General features: G+C 39.2%; 1 non-coding gene across 1 annotated transcript; it reads right to left on the reverse strand.

Moving 5' to 3' along the window:
* On the reverse strand, nt 680–799 carry MIR217 (microRNA 217). The gene has a single exon (NR_129653.1). It is a non-coding gene; the product is annotated as a microRNA 217 (primary transcript).

Raw genomic sequence — 5,555 nt, forward strand, 5'->3', positions numbered from 1 at the left:
CTTTTACTAGAATGTATGCTTCATTAAGGTAGTGACTCTTCTCGCTGCTATATCACAGATCCTAGAAAAGTAACTGGCACACAGTAGGTGTTCAATAAATTTTAAATGACTGATAGGTGATTCATAAGTGAAGCAAATGAGCTTGCTTGTCAAACCATCTTGACCCTTAATGCTAGAAAATGCTGGAAATACAAATGAATTTAGGCCAGTTAAAAGTATAGTTAGTTATAACATTTTATCTTTTATAGTAATTGCTCTATAGCATTTTTTCTTATAATATTTACTTCAGTGATAATGATGAGAAATAATCTCTATTCAAATAGTAATACCTATTTAAATTCCATAAACTCCTAAGTTAAAAGAAAATAAGCAAAGATAGCAAACAAAATATATCTACTTACTTTTTTCACAAGTTATAAAAACAATCAACAAATTTTAGGTTGTTTTATTTCATGCTAATATATTTAGCAAGAAAGGTAGAAGTGTATTATTGGTATAAACATGGAACTAGGTTAACTTCTCTGGCTTCATGAATAAATCTTTAAGAATGGTAGGCTAATGATTGGTGTTTTAGCATCTTAGGACCACCTCTCTCAGAAACATTTCTCTTTAGGGTTTTATTAAGAGTGCTTATTTTATTGTATAACCATAAATACATCACAGCAAATCTAATTTGGGATATTTACTGATGCTTGTTTAGATGCTGAAGGCAATGCATGAGGAACTGATGGTGACCGATTCTTATCCAATCAGTTCCTGATGCAGTATCTGCGACATCAAAATCTCTGTTAATTATATTCAGTATCATTTATTTCTGAAAGCAGCAACTTTGTTTCCACATATGAAATTTGCAATTAAGTAACTCTTTTTAACATGTCACCTGACAAATACAAATTCATGCTAATGAGTAATTTTCCCATTTACCAAGAGAGATATTGTAAAGGTAGTATGTGTAAGACTCACTTAGCACAATTGTTTATTTCATGGCAGACCAACATAAATGAGTATTTTTTTAGAGAGGATATTTTAAAAATAGCTATCCTTAAGCCACTAATTCTTACTTTTAATAATTATTTTTTAAATATTAAAAAATGAGGTGCATATGAATAAGACAGTCTAACCTCTTCCCTGGTGGCTCAGATGGTAAAAAGTCTGCCTGCAATGAGGGAGACTGGGGTTCGATCCCAGGGTTGAGAAGATCCCCTGGGGCAGGAAATGGCAACCCACACCAGTATTCTTACATGGAAAATCACATGGATGGAGGAGCCTGGCGGGCTACAGTCCATGGGGTTGCAAAGAGTTGAACACAACTGAGCAACTAACACATACAAACAACACAATGATCATTTAATTTTAGATTCATTGATTAGGATAAACTGCATGTACATTTTCAAAATGAGTTTGTTATATCTTCTTAACCATTCTAGAGTTCTAGCTCACTGAAGTGGTATGATTAGAATTAGAGTTATAGATATAGGAGGCGCATGACACCAAGAAGAATGTTGTGGCCAAGCATATGACCCCACGAATGTTACTGGTTTCTTATTGATAATTTTACAAGTCAGCTTTTTATGATCTCATTAGAAATTTCTAACTAGTCCTCAAGAATTCCCCCCAAATATAGAATAAATGAAAGGCTCTAGTGTTACTTAGCAAATCTATCCTTCTATCCAATGGAACTTCTGATTTACATGGGCTATTTTGGACATAAAGGGTAGGAGATAATTGGTATAGGATTTTGAAGTAGAATAAAGGTAGAGCTGAGAGGTGGAGATCATAGAATGGAGACTAAAGAGTTCACTGATTGCTACTTGTTCTGTCTTCATTCGTCTGAATGCCAAGTAGGCCTCAGCGTTATGTTTTCATCATTCTTTTATTTTACAGATGGAGAAATTTTGGAATACATTAACATATTCTAGGACCATAATTTCCAGCTCATTGGTATCTTTTTTCTAGAGTTCTTACCAGTGATCAAGTATGTTATTTCAATTGTTTAACAGACATTTCCTTAAGGTTTATATGCTTTTCATAGAGAATATTTCTGTAAACCCAAAGGAGTTGTAAGCAGAATGGTACTGAGGACTTTAAGATATCTGTTGGAGAAGGAACTCTGGAGAAGAATCCTAAAAGTCAGTCCCGCATGGTAGTCCTGTATAACTCTCATGATCACTCTAAGTATAGTTTTCTGTCTTACAACTAAATTTGACAGATTAGGGAACTGAGTTAACAACTCCAGTAGTAACTGAGAAATTAGTATTGTGTCATTTTTCAAACTAGGAGGAATGTGATAAAATAAAAGTCGGTGAAAAACAAGGTCCCTCAAGGTTTGATTGTTGTAAATATGTACTGAGTGATCTCTATGTAGTGTTATTTATCAAAAGTAACTGGGTAGGAGTCCAATTGCTGACATGTCATGATTCTAGCCTTCTACTATTTAGAGTGCCTAGTCTGAGACTGCAAGTTTTGAAAGCCCTGAGGACTGGATATGGTGGCTGGGATGGTTAGATAAAGGTATATCATCTTTCATCACAAAGTGCTGTAGGAAATTGGGTGGGGAAAGAGGAATTCATGGAGATGTTGAAAGGTCCTATTTAGGCCAGTCGTTATCGATAAAGCATGCAGCAGAATTATCCAAGGGGCTTGTTAAAATACTGTGTGCTAGGACACACACTTAGTGTCTGATTTGGAAGATCTGAAATGGGGTCTAAGAATCGGCATTTTTAAAAGTTCCCTGGTGACGTAATCCAGGAACTATAATTTGAGAACCACTGCTCTTAGCCTGATCTATGTGGGCTGTTGGAAACAGGTGATCTTAAGTACTACAGCAGTAAGTGAGCATGATGATTTAGAAGGAAAAAGGCCAAAACTAAGCACCTACAGAAGGTCCAAGTTTTAGTAATTACTGGATTCAGGAAATGTTTGTTATATCAGTACAGATCTTTCAGTACATTTGAAACTTCCTGTTTACCTTTACTTTCACCCCCAGAAAATCATAGACTAGAAACTCTGCAGTTCTTGGGGTTGAGTTTGGAAATATAGCTTGTATGCCTGTGAACTATGCAGAATGGTAGTAAGGGAAGACCACTCAGAGATGAGGCCATTGTAAAACATGAGAATCTTAAAATCCAAGTCATGGTTTTGAGCAATCTTTGGAGCACTGTAAAGGCTAAGAGCATCTTCCAATAATTGGGGTGTCTGTAACAAGACTTACAAAGCAGAGTCACCATTTCCATAGTTACCCCCCAGAAGTTATTCTAGAGAGATCCTCTTGGTTGGTCTGTTCCAGCTAACAGATTGTCAGATAGTGAAGGGACAGCCATATCCATTCCTAGAGTTGATCAACTCTTTTCTCCTAAGGTTTTCGCCATGCTGTTCATATAATTCCTATTCATTTTTCAAATCTTGACCTCACCTCCAGTCTAGATGAGGTCTCCTCATCCTTTGCTTGTAGGAGTTAACCATCTATAATTACAAGGGGGATATTTACATGATTGGCTTAACAACCAACTCCACCACTAGACTGAAGCCAGGATGATTTGCTTAAGTTTCCATTCCCAATACAGAACCTGGTTCCTCACTGGCATTAAGAACTTGTAAAATAAGAAGTGGCTATATTTGATGGGGAGCAGAACTTGAAGACAGAGTTTCTTCTTGATCAAGCATGTTGGCTGAGCTTATTAGCACTGTCCCCGCATTTGCCCTCTCCAGACCACCATGTTTGCCGTTAGTGAAGTGTGGGTCACAAGTGCATTATGTTTGAAAATATGAATTAAATAATGCCATAACCCCCAAAGGAGAGAGAGAGTGTGTGTGTATGTGTGTGTGTGTGTGTGTGTGTTTAGAAGTTTCAACTTTGAGGATTACTCAAAGTCGTACTGTGCTGTGGTAAGTTGCTCAGTTGTGTCTGACTCTTTGAGACTCCATTGGCTATAGCCCTCCAGGCTCCTCTGTCCATGGAGATTCTCCAGGCAAGAATACTAGAGTGAGTTTCCATGTCCTCCTCCAGGGGATCTTCCCAAGATCCCAGGGATCGAACCCAGGTCTTCCACATTGCAGGCCAATTCTTTACCATCTGGGCTATCAGGGAAGCCCATGAATACTGGAGTGGGTACCCTTTTCCTTCTCCAGGGGAACTTCCCGACCCAGGAATCAAACCCGGGTCTCCTGCACTGCTGGCGGATTCTTTACCAGCTGAGCTACCAGGGGAGCCTGAAGAATGTGCTACCTAGGACCAAATTTGGTACCTGGTAGGGTTATCAATCTTGATGGGCTCTGTCTGAGAATGAGCCTGTAACCAGGAAGGGTGTTTTTGTTTCTTGTTTTTGTTGGCTAGTTGCCAAGTCATGACTGACTCTTTTGTGATCTCATGGACTATAGCCCATCAGGCTTCTCTGTCCATGGGATTTTCCAAGCAATACTGGAATGGGTTGCCATTTCCTTTTCCAGGGGATCTTCCCAAGTCAGGGGTTAACTCACATCTCCTGCATTGCAGGCAGATTCTTTACCAGTGAGCCACCAGGGAAGCCCATCTTTAATCCTGCTCTACCTTAATGGGAGACAGCTCTGACTTGGATATAATAGCCACCTTCAGAATTCATGGAAACTTTGAAATGATCACTGAAAACATAACCATTTTAATTTAATTTTATCTTGTTTTGGTTTTGATACATATTTTTCAGGGGGGTGGTGCCAAAGGAAGACAAAGGTGGCACTTTCTGGGCTTTCAACAGTTCTTCATCTGTCAGTAGTGTTGCCTAGGAAGGGCCACAGAAAATTCTAATCTGGATATCCACAGAAGACAGCCAATTGTGAGCCTGGGGCTACTATTTCTTGGGGGTGCTGCTAGTATGTCTCTGGTTACTTTGACTCTCAGTGACTTCATAGGGCTTCTTGGTGGCATATGAAATTTTTATTGGCCTGATTTAAGCCTTTCCACACTTCTTAGCACATCCATTTGGGTGCAGAGGATAATAAAGTTCTTTGACAGAATGAGGGTGGCCATCTAGCTGCTTGTTCTGAGTAATAGAGTAAAACCTGAATTGAGGTTTCCTTGCAACAAAAGGCTTCCTCCAGCAATGGAAGAGTTAGATCAGCCTCCTGAGCCTGGCTGTCTTATAGAAATGGATTTCTAATGGAAATCTTAACTTTTAAGGTCAAGACCTAAATTTTGATTCCTAGCATTAACGAGGCTCAATCAAGAATTATCCATGGGAATAAGCTCAGGAGTCCTTTTCTCAGGGAACTGTCAGATAGTAAGGAAAACCAGGAAATCAGGAGAGAAATCATTTGACTGCTGGACTTATGCCACTGCGGTAGGCACTGGGGCTGGGTGGTGGTAGGACCTGTGGGACTACAAGTTTATACCTGGGGAGAAAGCCAGAGAGGCTTAGAGAACATTCAGTATAAGCTTTGGGTACCACAGGTTGATGTGCAGTACATGCCAGGACATCTGGTCAGAGCAAACTCAGACAGCATTTAAAGAAATTGTATTGGGGCCTCAAATAGGTAAGGGAAATGGAAGGCACACAGTTACCATAGCTCCTAAGGGCAGAGCC

Source organism: Capra hircus, chromosome 11 (genome assembly GCF_001704415.2).
Source record: "Capra hircus breed San Clemente chromosome 11, ASM170441v1, whole genome shotgun sequence".
Taxonomy (NCBI): domain Eukaryota; kingdom Metazoa; phylum Chordata; class Mammalia; order Artiodactyla; family Bovidae; genus Capra; species Capra hircus.